Genomic DNA, 19,652 nt, shown 5'->3' on the forward strand with positions numbered 1-19,652 from the left:
CGACTGGTAGGTGATACAGACGGTGGCGTCTGTGACACCTTACCCGTCTGTTAGTTGCCCTGACGACTGGTAGGTGATACAGACGGTGGCGTCTGTGACACCTTACCCGTCTGTTAGTTGCCCTGACGACTGGTAGGTGATACAGACGGTGGCGTCTGTGACACCTTACCCGTCTGTTAGTTGCCCTGACGACTGGTAGGTGATACAGACGGTGGCGTCTGTGACACCTTACCCGTCTGTTAGTTGCCCTGACGACTGGTAGGTGATACAGACGGTGGCGTCTGTGACACCTTACCCGTCTGTTAGTTGCCCTGACGACTGGTAGGTGATACAGACGGTGGCGTCTGTGACACCTTACCCGTCTGTTAGTTGCCCTGACGACTGGTAGGTGATACAGACGGTGGCGTCTGTGACACCTTACCCGTCTGTTAGTTGCCCTGACGACTGGTAGGTGATACAGACGGTGGCGTCTGTGACACCTTACCCGTCTGTTAGTTGCCCTGACGACTGGTAGGTGATACAGACGATGGCGTCTGTGACACCTTACCCGTCTGTTAATTGCCCTGACGACTGGTAGGTGATACAGACGATGGCGTCTGTGACACCTTACCCGTCTGTTAATTGCCCTGACGACAAAACTCCTGCCATACACAGGTGTAGATGTATGACAGGTGACTTCAATAACTCCATCAAAGATTGCAACATGACATTATTACATACACCTGGACCTCTGGAGTTTTTATTTACAATATAAAACTGTGTCATCAAAGGTACATTTACAAGATGTCAACCATACAGTTATTTGCCCAGTTAATATCAATCTACCCTAGACTTTTTTGTCTTATTAACCAGGTATATTGTTTGGAAATGAATCGTATGATAAGAAACCCAACCTACCCTCACATAGGGAGAGTCAGTCATCCTACGTTTTTATTTCAAATCCCAGAGTGACGTAATTTTTTTTGGCAAAGATCATTTCCACAATATATTGTATTTACATTTATTTCATCGATTTATGTTTCCACATCCTTTTCTACTAGAAGTGATGTTTATGGGAAGTTTGCCCACTACATCCACAAGTAAGAAGTTGTTGTTGGGGTATCTTTAGAGTTTTCTTCCCACAGTAGTTATTCAAACTGTAGTCAAAGAACCGGAGTTCCGACGCCTAACCTCGTTTCCATACATTATCCAATGTTTTGTAAACATTTCACTAATGAGTGCTTCATTTCATACACACAAAGACATCTTACCATCACAAAGCAATGTTTGAGCAAGTGTTAATCATGCTTCGTCCATATTTTGTATTCCTTTGGTTAATATGTACCCAAGTAAGACCGCTAATGAGGACAGCTAGGAAAAAAGACCGTTAATCAAAGAAAAAAGGATAAATTGCTTTTAAGTTGAGAGGGTGGGGATAGAGTATTGTGGCAGGAGCTTGGAGTGTTGGTGATTGGGGTGGTGGGTGTAGGAGAGGTGATCGAGTAAAATATCTGTATTATCCGTGCAAATATATTCTCATTGACCTTCTGCTTTTGCTACTCATTGGCTACTCTGCTTTTGCAAAGAAAGGCCACCGGACACAGGTCATCGACGACCCTAATGAGTACCCGGTGACAGGCTGGGAACTTTAGTCTTTATGTACATTTACGTGGAAATATTATTTTGAAAAGATTATTATCAACGAAATACAGTGGAACCTCTTACATTGCACATGAAGATTATAAGAAGAGTTGGTTATGGGCTAAGTTAGATTAGCTTAAGATCCGCTGTACATGAACAAGCAAGGAGTATTAATCAGACTGACTAATCAAGATGAAAGTTTGTCGTCCAGGAAGAGGGGTTTGGAGAGGAGTGAAGGTGGGTTGATAACAGCGGTCACTGGAATGTGGTGGGATGATGATGATGATCTTATGGAAAGTATACGTAGCATCTATTCGTAATACAAAAATTATTACTAGTGCATCAACAACTGATATAGTTAAAAACACACATTTTTAGCTGTGAACATTGGTTATGAAATATAAAGATAATTAAGATGATGAACGAAAGACGACGCTAGTTAAATACAACATAACGAATGTGCTCCCCACACTGGTGGGGAGCACCCCGCCTGTGCTGGTAGCTAGCGACGGCGATGGTGCAGCCCGGGGAAGTGGCAGCGAAGAAGACGATAGTGGTAGCCGTGGTGGAAATTGGGATGGTGGTAGATGGAGCAATGGTGGTAGATGGAGCGATGGTGGTAGATGAGGGAGGTTGATAGGTACTGAGGGATGTTGGAAGAATGGTGGTAGGGTGGTACGTTAAGGCCTGATAGGAGAGGAGGTAAGAAAAGATGGAAATTGGGGCGATGGTAGTTGGTGGGGGTTCTGGTAGGTTATGAAGGTGGTGGTGGTAGTGGTGGCTGATGATTGTGATGGTGTAGATGGAGAAGGATGGGAAATGCCTGGATGGGTGAGCTGCTAGCGGGTTGATAGGAGAGGAGGAAAGAGAGGATGAGGAGTGCTGGTAGATGACGGTGGTTAACAGGGAATACTGGTAGACAGCAATAGTGGTTGAAACCCTTCACACTTAAAACACGAAATTAAATACCTTTATCCAAGTATAACTCTTTTATCAAGGTTTAGGCCTACTGGAAATATTTCTGATATAGTTTACACACTAAAAACTACAACATCAAGGTTAACTCTATGCACGTAAACCCACTTTTCTAGGTTTAAGTCTGTGGGAAATGATTCTCAGACTCCAGCAGCAACACTCACCAACACCGGCACTGATCACTCTCCAGCAGCAACACTCACCAACACCGGCCCTGATCACACTCCAGCAGCAACACTCACCAACACCGGCCCTGATCACACTCCAGCAGCAACACTCACCTACACCGGCCCTGATCACACTCCAGCAGCAACACTCACCAACACCGGCCCTGATCACACTCCAGCAGCAACACTCACCTACACCGGCCCTGATCACACTCCAGCAGCAACACTCACCAACACCGACCCTGATCACACTCCAGCAGCAACACTCACCAACACCGGCCCTGATCACACTCCAGCAGCAACACTCACCTACACCGGCCCTGATCACACTCCAGCAGCAACACTCACCAACACCGACCCTGATCACACTCCAGCAGCAACACTCACCAACACCGGCCCTGATCACACTCCAGCAGCCACACTCACCAACACCGGCCCTGATCACACTCCAGCAGCAACACTCACCTACACCGGCCCTGATCACACTCCAGCAGCAACACTCACCAACACCGACCCTGATCACACTCCAGCAGCAACACTCACCAACACCGGCCCTGATCACACTCCAGCAGCAACACTCACCAACACCGACCCTGATCACACTCCAGCAGCAACACTCACCAACACCGGCCCTGATCACACTCCAGCAGCAACACTCACCAACACCGACCCTGATCACACTCCAGCAGCAACACTCACCAACACCGGCCCTGATCACACTCCAGCAGCAACACTCACCAACACCGGCCCTGATCACACTCCAGCAGCAACACTCACCTACACCGGCCCTGATCACACTCCAGCAGCAACACTCACCAACACCGACCCTGATCACACTCCAGCAGCAACACTCACCAACACCGGCCCTGTTCACACTCCAGCAGCAACACTCACCAACACCGGCCCTGATCACACTCCAGCAGCAACACTCACCAACACCGACCCTGATCACACTCCAGCAGCAACACTCACCAACACCGGCCCTGATCACACTCCAGCAGCAACACTCACCAACACCGGCCCTGATCACACTCCAGCAGCAACACTCACCAACACCGACCCTGATCACACTCCAGCAGCAACACTCACCAACACCGGCCCTGATCACACTCCAGCAGCAACACTCACCAACACCGGCCCTGATCACACTCCAGCAGCAACACTCACCAACACCGGCCCTGATCACACTCCAGCAGCAACACTCACCAACACCGGCCCTGATCACACTCCAGCAGCAACACTCACCTACACCGGCCCTGATCACACTCCAGCAGCAACACTCACCAACACCGGCCCTGATCACACTCCAGCAGCAACACTCACCAACACCGACCCTGATCACACTCCAGCAGCAACACTCACCAACACCGGCCCTGATCACACTCCAGCAGCAACACTCACCATCACCGGCCCTGATCACACTCCTGCAGTAACACTCACCTACACCGGCTCTGATCACACTCCAGCAGTAACACTTGGTCACAAGTTCTTGCATTACATTATCGAGCTAATCTCCGATTTACTGATTTTGCATCACTTCGCAAATTTTAATTCACAATAATGCCATCTGTCCACATTGTATTAAACACCTCACATGATATATTAACATACTTGATGTCAAAATATATGAAGGTGAATCCTAAAATTAATTGTAAAATTAACCAAATATGTTTTAACGGGTTTTTATGATGTATAGAGTTCAACTATGACTCACAAGGATAAAACAGTGCCATACATGGAAGCTGTATCATAACATATGCACGAAGGGTGTCTAGGAGTTACTCTAACGTTAGGTAGGTGTTAGGTGTTTAGTAGGTAACTGTTAGTTGTCCTCAGAAGAACTTAAACCTTATTCTCCTCCTTAAGGTGTCGGATGCTCTTCTTGGTGTTCAGTGCAGCACCAACCCCTAATCAACGAACTCCAGCAACATCCTCAACAGCAGCAGAGGAAGCCGTCCGGGCGTGGGTGTACGGGGTGGGTTGTGTCCTGGCAACTTGTGCACGCCACCCTGGAGGTTATCAAGGCGTCAGGAATTACACAGCTTCACCTCGTCTTCCAGGGCCCCACTGGTCAGTGCTGGGCTGAAGAGGAGGGACGGAGAGGACGGTGCGGGTGAAAGGCGAGGGAGGAGGGATGATGGGGAGCAGTGAGGGAGAGGTAGTGGGGTAGCAAGGAGGGAGAGGTAGTGGGGTAGCAAGGAGGGAGAGGTAGTGGGGTAGCAAGGACGGAGAGGTAGTGGGGTAGCAAGGAGGGAGAGGTAGTGGGGTAGCAAGGAGGGAGAGGTAGTGGGGTAGCAAGGAGGGAGAGGTAGAGGGGATAAGAGAGACACAGAGGTTAGGGCTATCTTGAGAGGGTACCTTGAGATAATTTCGGGGCTTTAGTGTCCCTGTGGCTCGGTCCTTCAGTCCCCCAGGAAGGAGCCCGTGACAGCTGACTAACTCCCAGGTACCTTTTTTACTGTTAGATAGCAGGGGCATAGGGGTGAAAGAAATCCTGCCCATTGTTTCTCGCCGGCGCCGAAGATCGAACCCGGGACCACAGGATCACGTGTACAGCGTGCTGTCCGCTCGGCCGACCGGCTCCCAGGTTGACAGGGTAGCCTAAGGTTGACTAAGCTATCTTACATAAGAACATGAGAACAAAGGTAACTGCAGAAGGCCTATTGGCCCATACGAGGCAGCTCCTATCTATAACCACCCAATCCCACTCATATACTTGAACAACCTGCGCTTGAAACAATCGAGGGACCCCACCTCCACCACGTTACGCGGTAATTGGTTCCACAAATCAACAACCCTGTTACCGAACCAGTATTTACCCAAGTCTTTCCTAAATCTAAACTTATCCAATTTATACCCATTGTTTCGTGTTCTGTCTTGAGTTGATACTTTTAATACCCCTTTTGTTATGTTCATTCATTCACTTGTAAACTTCTATCATGTCACCCCTAACTCTTCGTCTTTCCAGTGAATGCAATTTAACCTTTATTAATCTTTCTTCATATGAAAGACTTCTAATTTGGGGAATTAACTTTGTCATCCTATGCTGGACATGTTCAAGTGAATTTATATCCATTCTATAGTACGGCGACCAAAACTGAACTGCATAATCTAAATGGGGGCCTAACCAGAGCAAGATATAGCTGAAGAACCACACCAGGTGTCTTGTTACTAACGCTTCGATTATTAAATCCCAGTGTCCTATTCGCCTTATTACTAACATTCATGCATTGATCCTTTTGTTTTAAATTCTTACTAATCATAACTCCCAGATCCCTTTCGCAATCTCAACACCATCTAGCTCGTATCTTGTAACTCTATCATCATTACCTAGCCTCAAAACTTTACATTTATTAGCATTAAACTGAATCTGCCAGTCTTTTGACCATTTTTAAAACCCTATTTATATCAACTTGAAGTGATAGCGAGTCTTCTTTCGTGTTGATTTCCCTACCAATTTTTGTATCATCTGCAAATTTGCAGATGTTGCTACTCAAACCTGAATCTAAATCATTTATATATATTATAAACAGCAGAGGTCCCAGGACAGAGCCCTGAAGTACTCCACTAACAACATTATCCCACTCTGACTTAATCCCATTTATACTAACTCTCTGTTTCCTTTGGAATAGCCATGCCCTAATCCAACTTAATATAGCACCCCCAATACCATGAGCTTCTATTTTTTTTAATTAGTCTTTCATGTGGCACTGTATCAAAAGCATTGCTAAAGTCAAGGTACACAACATCACAATCCTTACCACTATCAACTGCCTCAACTATGCTGGAATAAAAAGTTAGCAAATTTGTTAAACATGAACGCCATTTGTAAAACCATGTTGCGACTCATTTATTAAGTTATGTTTTTTCAAGATGGAGACGAATTGTATTTGCAACTATTGATTCAAGTAACTTTCCCACAATAGACGTTAGGCTAATTGGTCGATAGTTAGATGCAAGTGATCTATCTCCTTTCTTAAAAACTGGTATCACATTAGCAACTTTCCATAACTCTGGCTCTCTGCCTGACTCTATTGATTTATTAAATATGGTAGACAGTCGGTCGCAAAGCTCCTCTTTGCATTCTTTAAGCACCCTGGCAAACACTTCATCCGGCCCTGGGGATTTGTTTGGTTTGAGTTTTATTATTTGTTTAAGAACATCCTCCCTGGTAACTGCTAAACTCGTCAACCTGTCTTTGTCCCCACCCACATAGACTTGTTCGGCTGAAGGCATATTGTTAAGTTCCTCTTTAGTAAATACAGATACAAAATATTTATTAAAAATACTACTCATCTCTTCATCACTATCTGTTATTTGACCTGTCAGTTTTTAATGGACCAATCCTTTCCCTAATCTTTGGCCGGTATAACTGGAAAAATTCTGCGTTTACCTTTTTTCTTATGTTCTTATGAAACACCATTCAATAGTCATGATTTTCTTCTTGTTTCTAAGGCAGTTTTTGATGTTTAGCTAAGAGTTGACAATATATGATATGTTAAGTTATTCTGGATATAAATAACACAGGGTCCAATGGATCAATACAGATTGGTCTCTGGGGCAAGTTGCATTCTCTGCCATAGCAAGTTGCATCCTCTGCCAAGAATACAAAAACACAAGAAGAACATAAGAATAAAGGTAACTGCAGAAGACCTATTGGCCCATACGAGGCAGCTCATATGGGCTAATCCTGCGTTGGTGACCATGCTGTCCTGGTCCTCTGCTCACCAGTAATCGTGTGTCGGTGACTCTGCTGTCTTGGTCCTCTGCTCACCAGTAATCGTGCGTCGGTGACCCTGCTGTCTTGGTCCTCTGCTCACCAGTAATCCCACGTCAATGACCATGCTGTCTTGGTCCTATCCTCACCAGTAATCCTGCATCGGTGACCATGCTTTCTCTTGGTCCTCTGCTCACCAGTAATCCCACGTCGGTGACCATGGTCTGGGGAATTTTGCAGCAACTAGATTCATTAAATGTAATTTATGATATCAAGTGGACTGTATTACGAAAAAATGGACTGTATTAAGATTTCTTAACTTCTGTTGGGTATTAACCTTTACACATATCTTGGGAGGTTATTCAGTTGTAGCCTATCTATCAATAATTCCCGATTGATAGGAAAATTCTAATAATTGTAATAATGGTTAGTTAACTAAACTACTGGTATTAGTTTAAATACTCAATTGCCTTATCTGTCTAGAAGGCTTCAACATGAGTACAAAGGACATCGGGTAATCAGTCAGGTAGGAATCTCGTAGCCTATGGCGGCTGTCCCACATGTGGCAGCAAGTTGATGTCGTCTGGGTCCCTGATAAACACCACAGTTCTGCCGAAAATTTATAACGTAACTATTGCAAATATTACCTATTACATATATATCAAGTTCAGAAGAATTAATTAATTGATTATAAGAGGCTCACCAAGGTTTTTTGGATCACTTTTTCAATAACTGGTCGTCTATCTCTTATACTATTAAAAGGCCAATTAATATGAATAGACTAAATATTGGACAAACTAGATACAAGGTACTCTCTTAATTGGAGGTCGCAGCAGCTGTTGAACGATGTAACGGGACAGATGTCTAGATATAAGCGAGGCTGCTGAGTTTGCTTCCTCACGATACCCCATTCTAGATAAACAGTTGCGTCTCTTCCTCTCCTTGTGTCTAGTCACATTACTAGTCATGCCACTAATTTCTGCCCATTTATTAACGAGGACAAGGAGGCGTTATTTTATGCATTATTTTATCAGTTCCAACCACAGAAAACAGTTTTTTTCTGTTGACAATGCTGGACAGGAAGTTTCCATGAAAGTAAATACTGTTTAATGTACATAAAGTTTACGGCGTGATTGTTTCATCTCCGATTGACTCGACTAGTCACGTCGGGTATATTTCGTGTCAGGGAGAAAGTTTCTTAGTTCTATCTAAGCTTTAGTTGAATCCAGTCTAATATTGGACAATCTGGACCTTTAAACTATAATTAGTTTACACTTTATACCTTAAACAATTTTAAAGTATAAAAAGACATTTATACTATAAAAAACTTTTAAAGTATAATTAAATTGTAGACTGAAAGAATGAAGAATTTGGGAGGAATAACAGTCACATCGCCTATGATGGCTGACACAATACTCCTTCATGCTTTCCAGGGAGCTTCTAGACCTTTCCTCACTTTAAAAGTAATAGATAGTATGGCAAGTTTCCTGACATAATGAATTTAGTTAATATTAGAGGTTAGTAATTGAGGGGTGGGAAATTTGCAATATTATTAAGGGGGGAGAGAAACTCTGGTTTCTCCAGAGTACTGACGTACACTGATACTCCCCCTCAAAATTATAAACTTAAGGCTGGATTAGTAATAATCGTACGTCTGTTTGTACAGTACAGATGTCCTGTATTAGAGTGGCAGGTGTTGGAAACCTAAGTTATGTCACTATCCTGCTAACTCTGATATTTCTGTTTTATTAAATTCCAACCTAAGTAAATTATATTTGATTCAGAGGATTAAACGTTCACTCACTAAATCAAAGTCGACTCAGATCGCAGTGGCATCAGTGACCTTGGTCGCTGTGACTTGTAGTTGGTTAGACTTCTGTTCATTGATTTGCTACATGAGTTTAACTTCAACTTAAAATTATGAAATCTCTAGATTTATTCAAGGTAACAAGGAAGGTATTGTTTGAGTTTGATTTTGCACTGTTGTGCAGTAGTCCATTCCGGAGGAGTGTTTACTTTTAATGTTCCTTTCTGGAGTGTCAGGTATATTTGTAATTTGAGTGACCTCATGTCCTGCTAGTTCCAGAGGAACCAAATTTTCTAGAGTTTTAGGAGTGGTTGTGCTTCGACACTTTATCCTCACTATTCTTAAAACTGCCTGGTGGTCCAGATGCACAGAGACGATTTTGCCTATAGACTTCTCTGATCGTGGTCCGTCACTGTTCACCAGGACAATATCACCTGGTTTAAGTTAATATTATTGCATGAGTTGCCTGCTCCATAGTGATACTCTCTCAGAGCAGTTAGATACTCTCGAGTTCACATGTCATCCCACCGCCCTATCACCCTTGAAAGGTGTTTGTAACTCTGGACCAATTCACCCCCTACGACATATGAAGGATCTTATCGGGTCCTCGTCCGTTAGGGTTATTAGAGGACTGAGAAGTCCCCTATAAATCAAATGGGAGGGACTCAGTGGTTCTCGCTGTGAGTATCGTGAGAGAGGTAGGTCAGTGGTCGGTTGTTGACTCGAGCTTCTGTTTCCATGATAACGGTTTGGAGTTCCTATAGGTTAATTTTTTGGCTGTGTAAGGCTTTCCTTAAACAACGCTTCACCGTACCAATCTTTCGTTCATAGAACCCTCTGTGCCATGGTGCTCTGGGAGGTATAAACTTCCAATGGCACTGTCTTTGCTTTAAGACTGCATTTACCTCTGGGTGGTTCCATATTTCTCGCAGAAATGCCTCCCCTGCCACGAAGTTGGACTCATTGTCGGAAATCATCAACTTGAGGCAGGATCTATGGGCTGCAAACCTGCAGAATGCTTGTAGGAATGATTCTGCGCTCATGTTCTAGGTGAACACCCTTCGTGGGGTACAGGTGAAGAGGCAAATGTATGCTTTCACTGGAACTTTATCTGTCGTGCCTGTAAGTGTGCGTGCTCCTGTGTAATCTACCCTGGTAATCTTAAAAGGACGAAGGGGGACAACTCGTTCTCTAGGGAGTGGTGGAGATCCTGGGTAAATACACACCCAGGCATCATACCTCCAGCAGATCACACAGGACCTTATGATAGATTTCATTGTCTGACAACCTTGAGGAAGCCAGAACTGTTGTCTTAAATCTGTGAGAGTATCCAATACTCCACCATGCAAAGTAACGTGTTTGTGAATAGCTCACATAATTAACCGGCTGATGATGTGGTGATGGGGAGGAAGCACGGAATTCTTCACATCTTGATCTACATCTGCATGTTGTAGACGTCCCCTACTTCTCAAGATATTACGGTTTTCTGGGTCTAACCATGCAGAGACCCAGATCATTCACCAAATTGTCCAGGAGGTTTTCATAATCTTTCCCATTAAGTTTCAGTCTGGGACTTGCTTGACCCAGTACTTGAATGGGCTTGGAAACTGGTATTTGATCCCTATCTTGTTGAGGAAATCATATACCACTTGGGTTACTCCTAGTAATAGGATTAACTCTGAGTATTGAGTAGGATGAATTGCCAGAATCCGAGATGGTTCTGTTGTCTCAGTGGGAACAGTGACATTGGTTTCTGTGACTTGTGGATTTTGTTTAGGCCACTGGTCACTGATTAGCCACTGGGGACCACTGAACCACATCTCAGCTCTCAAGATGTGACGTTAATTGCCTTAATGTCAGCCCCCTGGATAAATAGTCAGCTGGGTTTTCCATAGCGGGGATATATCTTAATTTGTACCCTACTGACAATTTCGAATCTCCCTAACTCGATTGCTCACGTAGGGAGTTTTGTTATTATTATTCCTTACCCATTGTAAGACTGATCATTATCTGACCATACCACTATTTCAGTAAAGTGGAGAATATTTAAAGTTTTGGTCAGGTAATGAGCCAATGGAGCTCCTACCAGTAGGGCTGTTAATTCTAATTGTGGCAATGACCGTTCTTTAACAGTTCCACCCTAGCCTTAGATGTGAGCAGTATCTGCTCATTGTAACTAAATATGCCACAATGCCATATGCCTTTCCTGAGGCATCACAGAACATATGCAGCTTCACAGGATGATCAGGGCTTACAGTATTATGGGGAAATATATGGTTGTTTAGGATGCTTGCCAACCTTACATTTTTTGTAAGGTTGCCATTTTTCTTGCAAGTCATTTGGTAAAGGATCATCCCAACCTATTTTGTTTTGCCAGCATTCATGCATGAGGAGCTTGCCCTTAATTAATATGGTACTTACCAGTCCTAAAGGTTCAAATGGTTTGCTGACTTGTGATAACAGCTTCCCCATAGTTAAATGAGTGGTGTTTGTTTCCGACGATTGAATGTTTACTTCATCAGAAGGTGTGTCCCATTCCAAACCAAGTACCTTCAACTTCTCAGGCGCTTTGTATTCGGGAAGTTAAACTTCAATTATTTTACTAAACTGGGGATTATTGGAAACCCATAATTGGGGAGGCATATTTGCTCCTAACAATTCATGATTAGCCTCTTGATATATCTCTATTAGTTTTGTTTCATCATTGGTGGTCCCCCCTGGAAGTTATCCACATACAGATTATTGCTAATCTCAGTCTTGTATGGGCTAGGGGTCGTCTTCAAATGCGTATCTAAGGTTGCTTGAAGCAGAAATGGTGAAGAAGTAGCACCAAACAAAACTGATGAAAATCTATATGTGACTATTTCACTGTGTGGATCACTGGGATCCCTAATTCCAAGGAGCTTTGTGTAATTTCAGTCATCTTCTTGGAGACCTACCCTAAGGAAAGCATTACTTATGTCAGGTGTGTAGGCATACGTCCAGTTATGAGTTCCCATTTATTAAATATGGAGTGACTCACTTATGAGTCACTGTCTCCCCAATTAACTGTTAAGAGGGAGTAACCTTCAGCATCACTGGAACACATAGCCTGGCCAAATATAGATTAATGTTCTAGGGGAATGAAAGGCTAGCAACAATTATTCCAGTTTACTGGCATTAATAACGTTCCACAACATTAATAAATAAAACCTTCTACTAATATCACACACTATTACTTTATATCCAGCTTCTCAACAACTGGGCATGATACATCAAATACAGGTCTGTAAACTGCATGAATCAACACTAGCTAACACCAGGAACTTGTCTAGTGCAGTGGAACACTAATGCCTATATGGTGCCAATACCAAAACTGGGTTGCGATGTCACTACAAGTAACACATGAGGAATGAGGTAATAAAATCACATAAAGCACCATGGCCTTATTTAAGGTCCTCAAAATCTTACCTCACAAAGACATATAAAAACCTCTACCACCTGGACATAATGGACAACAGCAGAAATGATTCGTATAAATACATTCAGTTATATTGCATATAAATCTAGCAGGCACACGACCCAATTTAGGTCACAAATCACTGACTAAACGCTAACAGGTCCGCTCGCCTAAAGAGATCAAAGAACAGTGAAGCCTTGAGCTATCCTTGCCGAGAGGCGACACTGTAACCAACTCCAATAAGTCAACTGACCTTAAGCTTCCAAATCTCTCTAACCCATTTACAACATAAACTCACTCAGAAACTTCAAATTCAATAGATAACAGCTTAAAGAGTATAAAGCACAACCTTAAATAATGATATATAGTAATAATTGAATACATAAAGGAAATTATCTTGAATTACCAAATAAGTACACAAAGAAATCACATGGATACGCAACCCATTCTCGCACTTTCGTATAGTCAATATTGACTTATTAAATACGTGCATATGTGACACACTAATTTATTGTGAATATTTTAGTTTACCTTGAAAAGCTTCATAGAAAACACCGACCTTACATAACCTTCTTAGTATGTTAAGATAAGCATCTTATTGCTTCGTAATTACAATTATTACTTAACCTACTATAGGTATAGGTTAAGTAATAATTGTAATTATACCTATACCTACTATAGGTATAGGTTAAGTAATAATTGTAATTATACCTATACCTACCATAGGTATAGGTTAAGTAATAATTGTAATTACAAAGCAATAAGATGCTTATCTTAACATACTAAGAAGGTTAGGTAAGGTCGGTGTTTTCTATGAAGATTTTCAAGGTAAACTAAAATATTCACAATAAATTAGTATATCACATATGCACTTATTTAATAAGTCAATATTGACTGTACGAAAGTGCGAGAACGGGTTGGGATACGATATGGTAACACTGGCAAAGTCGGTACATCACTTGGGGAGAGGGGAGGGGAGGTTAGGGAGGATTCAACGACATTCGCCTCTGGTTTACATATGCATACAAGTTAATAAATATATTAGATATATACAAAATGTGTATCAAAAGATTGTCTAAGTGGAAAACATTTCACAATGCTATAATTTCATATAATGTCCAGACAATGGGAGAATGTAAGGTACAACACTAAAATGGAATCTACTCACTATACATATGAATAATACATCTGGAAACTAAATGTATACATTCTCCTACATGGTCCACATAATGTTACCTATATGGCATTGATGTAGCATTACTTACAATAAACATACAGTGATGTTTTTCAAATCTATGACATTAGGCTACTGCTACAACTAGACATCTATAACTATAACTAATAAATATATTCACAATTACATGGCATACAACTTTGATACAAAATTAATATAGACTTGGAAATGTATGTCACACGTTGACATTACATAAAATAAGAATAATGTATGATAACATGAGATTACATCATAACACAATATTCTTGATACGAGGCTATCAGCCAATATAGCACTGTATAGTTTGAGCACACATACACCAATCTCAGTATGATCATACTGGTGTATGCGTGGTCATTACATCCCTCCATCACAAGAAATGAATACAATGTGAGACACAGTGTTCACATTCTTACAGACATGGACAGCAAAAAACACATCAAGAATAACACATAAATATTCACAATAATCTTAATAAGCTGCTCAAATATACGGTGCAAGCACAATTACAGCATCAACTGCTACAATATATAAAACATATAATAAGAATATTACATCATCAAGTTTTAAATCAATTACAAGTAACTCAGCACTTACAAGTAATTATAATCATTATCTCATCAAGTAAATCAGGAAATTTAGGGTGGTTCTTCACATTGGTTTTCTCAGTGAAAACATGTAGATAAGGCATCAGCCAGAACATTTAACTTGCCAGGAATATGGAGATTGAATTCCTGCAAATACAAAGACCACCTCAAAAATTTTTGATTATGGATTTTCATTCTGTCAATAAAGATTAAAGGGTTATGGTCGGTATATACATCAACCTTATTTCCATGTAAATATACCTCAAACTTTTCACATGCCAATACAAGAGCATAAGCCTCATTAACAACAGAGTAATTTCTCTCTGTACTAGAGAACTTTTCGAAAAGTAGTATACATGATGCTCAACATTATCACATCCAATCTGGAGTAGGACAGCACCTGCACCCAAATCAGAAGCATCTATATACATGATAAAAGACTTAGTAAAAACAGGACTAGCGAGGACTGGGGATGAAGATAAGATACTTTTTAAACCATCAAAGGCTTCTTGACACTGGGTAGTCCGTTTAAATCTAACTCTCTGCTGCAACAAATGAGTCAGAGGTAAAGCTACCAAAGAAAAGTTCTTACAGTACCTACGATAATAGTCACACATCCCAAAAAATTGCTGAAATTGTTTTTTGTTTGTCAAGATAGGACAATTTACAATGGCATTAATTTTATCAGATAGAGGCATCACCCTACCTTGACCAACCTCATGCCCTAGATAAACAGTTGTACCTCTAGCAAAGTTACATTTCTTTCGGTTAAGAGTAAGATTGGCCTCTTGCAGCTTAGCATACAATAAATTTAAACCCTGCAAATGTTCTTGCCAAGAATCACTAAATAAAACAATGTCATCTAAATAAGCACGGCTATTAGGGATATCCTGCAGCAACAAATTCATTAATCTCTGGAAGGTTGCTGGGAGACCGAAGGGAGATTTTTAAGACCGAAAGGCATAACGTTATACTGAAAAAACCCATCAGGTATTACAAAAGCTGAATACTCACTAGCTCGACTTGTCAAAGGCACTTGATGATATCCCTTGGACAAATCGAGTTTAGATATATATTGTCGGTGACTGTCGGAAAATCTGACACCATTTAATAATATTACATACAATAGGCAGATAATATTGCTGCTGTGTTGTATACACAAGTTAACCCATAGAAAATGTAGCTGGTAGTGGAATTTTCCATCATTAGAAAAGGGGATATCATTACCACATAGTACTATAAATTCACCAGCTATTCTGTTGGAAATTATTCTTAAAAACAGTAGTCTTTGAACATTTACCATCATAAAAACATCTCATTTGAATTAACTTATTTATCAGTATCAAAATAGAGTAAATGTGACCCTTCTATCAGTTACTGACATCTGGACAAAGAGAGCCAGGAGCATCAAGAGTGGTGAGGTCAGTCATTGTTAAGACCAGAGTCGTTGGAGCAAATTCTGCTCCTATAATTCTCTTGGACGAAGTGTTATGGAGATCAAATTAGTGTTCTACCATCATCAACACGCTGTCAACAACCACAAGGGAAGTGTCTTTCCGAAATCTTATCAAAGTCATTATTGGCCAGTAATGTTAAGTTAGATAGGATTATTTCCGGTTAGAACATGAACGATCGACTCAACACAGGTAATTAAGCCTTGGTCCTTATCTAATAATGTAAATGTTTTCTCTGATAGAGCTGTCATATATTAGGATTCCGGCTTTACAGCTAGTGCCCTTTGACTGGAACAGGAATAAGAAGCAAGAATTAATCTTGGTGCATCAGTTACTTGGGTGGTGGCTGCTAGCCTCTCACGAGGATTATTTAGTGTCTACATCCTAGTTATACCTGGTGGACTAAGCCTACCATACAATAAGATAAGGCACCTACTCAATTTATTTACTAATATATGTAGTTTAATACTGTAGTTTGATTGGCTGTATATACATAAATTTATTATAAATCCCCCTAATGTGTAGGGATCGATTTGTGAGATTATTGCATAAATACAGTCCACTAAACATCATACAAATTGCTATCGTAATATATATAAATTAATGTAAATATAAATTCATATAAATTAAATAAATATAAATCTCATAGGTCGGTTCCCACAGTGACCGATTTGGTCTATACAATCCTCAAGCAATGGAAATGGGAAAGTCTCTACTTCAGCTACCCTATTTAACCGCCTGTAATCAGTACACAGGCGCCAACTCCCATTCGGTTTAGGAACTAACAACATGGTGAACACCAGGAACTCTGACTGGGTGTAACTTAACCATTTTCCAGGAGGAACTCCACTTCCCTCCTGATAATATCTCTCTTTTTCTGGAGATACTCTATACGGATGCACACGAATAGGGGTGGTGTCTGTGAGCTGAATATTTGAGCTGAATATGTGAGCTGAATATTTTGACCTGTGAGCTCAGAACAGAGGTCTGGGTAGGAACTTCTCGAAACTTATTAGAATACTGGTGTAGTAACATTCTCAACTCTCCCTGTTTAACCTTATCCAAATGTCCCATCATCTCCTCAAAGCTAGAATTACTAATGGTAGGATTAGACAAGTCATCAGATATATGGTTCTCAGGGGTGACTGTGTCCTGTACCACATATGACACTGGCCTGGAGCCTTGAAATGCTTTTAACCTATTTATGTGCACTACCAAAATCTTGGAAGGGTCCTGCAGACTTTTAATTTTATAAGTTAACTCAGAACGTCTGCAAATAACTTCAAACGAACCTTCAAAATGATGAGCTAAAGCAGTTTCCACTCTGGACTTTAAAACAAGAACAAGATCACCTGGCTGAAAACGTCTCAACTTCACCCTGAACTTCTTGTCATGGTTCTGTGTCATCTTCAACTGCAACTTCTTCAGGTGCTCGCTTGCCACGTCTTGGTACTTCTTCAACTTCGACTGGATCTTAATCAACAGACGATTTCCATCAGGGAGAGAGACGTTTCCCAACATGCTTTCACTCAGGATCTGGATTGGGCCTCTCACTCTTTGTCCAAAAACTAATTGGAACGGGGATCAGCCCAAAGAATGTTGTAAACCATTTCGAGCTGCAAACAAGATAAAAGGTAAGTCCTCATCCCAAGTACGTCTGGAGTCTTCACCAACAGTTCGTATCATCTGCTTCATAGTCTGGTGAAATCTCTCCAAGGCACCTTGACTTTGTGGATGATAAGCACTGGACACGCAATGTTCTATTTGTTACTTCTCACAAAATCGTTTGAACTCTGCAGACCGAAAATTGCTACCGTTGTCAGTCTGGATAACTCGAGGTAGTCCAAACAAAGTACAGAATTTCGTCATATGATGAATAACTGTCTTTGCTCTTATGTTTCTTACAGGATAAACTTCTGGAAACTTGGATGTGGCACACATTAAGGCTATTAAAAATACATGACCTGACTTTGTCCTATTCAAAGGCACAATCCTTATACACAATCGATAATGATGTGGGAAAAAGGTTCACTTGGAACTACAATTGGATGCAGGGAAGCTTTAGGTACACTCTGATTAGGTTTACCCACTATTTGACAGGTTACACACTGTCTACAATATTTACCAATATATTTTTTAAGACTGGGCAAATAAAAATAATTTGATACCTGGTATAACATTCGACTAATCTCTTGGTGATCGCTTAATGGATCGTCGTGGGCAGCTGAGAGGACTTGTTTACGGTATGCTTTGGGGACTACAAGCTCGGAAACACTCACAGTCCTCTGAAGAGGGAGATAACTTAGTTCTCCATCGTCTCATCAGCATCTGATCTCGGAGGAAATATCCAACATCATCTGCCAACGCATCCTCCTCCTTAACAGCTTCAGAAAAACAGGCATTTAAACTAGGATCACTCTGTTGAAGTTGGGTTAAAGTGTAGAATTTAACATCAAATTAGGGGAAGAGGTAGTAACAGGAGGTACAGCTTCCTAACTTGGCACAACTCCCTCAACTGTACTAACTTCATCCAACCTAGACATAAAAGTGTCAACCAAGTTGATTTCCGGTTCTAACGTTGAAGGTTTTCCAGCCATCCCTCCGGTTGTAGGTTTGGAAACATCACTCTGGGACTTGGCGACTTGAGATCTGGTGACTGTGCAGGCTGCATACACTTCAGGAGCAATCTCACTCGTTGCTGAGAGAACTCTGCCTGGGTCATTGAACATGATGGGAAGATGACTGTTTATCATAGTGCCGGCAATGTCATTTCCAAGAATTATATCGACACCAGAAATAGGTAAGGTATCACACATACCTACAGTACATAGACCAGGAGTATAGGGGGGATTTAATGTAAACTTGCATGAGGGGAACATGTTGCACTACTCCAACCATACCCTGTATAAGAATTACTTCGTCCAGGTCAATCATTTTGTCTTTGGACAACATACTGGAAGTAATCAAGGTTAACGATGCACCAGTGTCTCTAAACATAACTACAGGAATCCACTTGTCTACCACTCCAACCATTTTAGCATGAATCATGTAAGGGTCAATATCAGCAAGCCACTGTGGCTAACCCCTTACAAAATGTCTCAGAATTATCACCTTACCTACTTTTACTCACCACCAAGGCATTTGGTCGTAATTTTGGATGTAACCTGAAACAATGACGAACAACATGCCCTTTCTTGTGACAATAATTACATTGTTTCACATCAGTCGAATTTGTCAAAACTGATGTAGCTTTACTAAGGTTAACAGTACCCTTAGATTTATTAGATGCTTGGTCTGCCCTGGCCGTAAGAACAGACTTTGCATGATATTGACTGTTCTTTGACCTCTCAGGATTTCCTGCCTAGAAGTGAATGTTTTTGGTGCCATGTTAAAATTGTTATATGGTATCTTAAAAATCGTCTCATGTTCATCTGCCAATATAGCTAACTCATGAACATCCTTGTAAGAACGTCTACCTGTGGCTAGTGTCATGGTCAACTTTACAGGCAAACAAGATAAAAGTTCTTCAACTAGGATGAGCTGCTTAAGGGACAAAATATTATGAGTATCATTTCGGTTTAGCCACCTGTCAAAAATTGACTCTTTTACTCGAACAAAATCTGTAACTGTCTGATCTGGTGCACGCTTGAGACCTCTAAACTTTTGTCTTAAT

This window comes from Procambarus clarkii, chromosome 21 (assembly GCF_040958095.1).
Source record: "Procambarus clarkii isolate CNS0578487 chromosome 21, FALCON_Pclarkii_2.0, whole genome shotgun sequence".
Taxonomy (NCBI): Eukaryota; Metazoa; Arthropoda; class Malacostraca; order Decapoda; family Cambaridae; genus Procambarus; species Procambarus clarkii.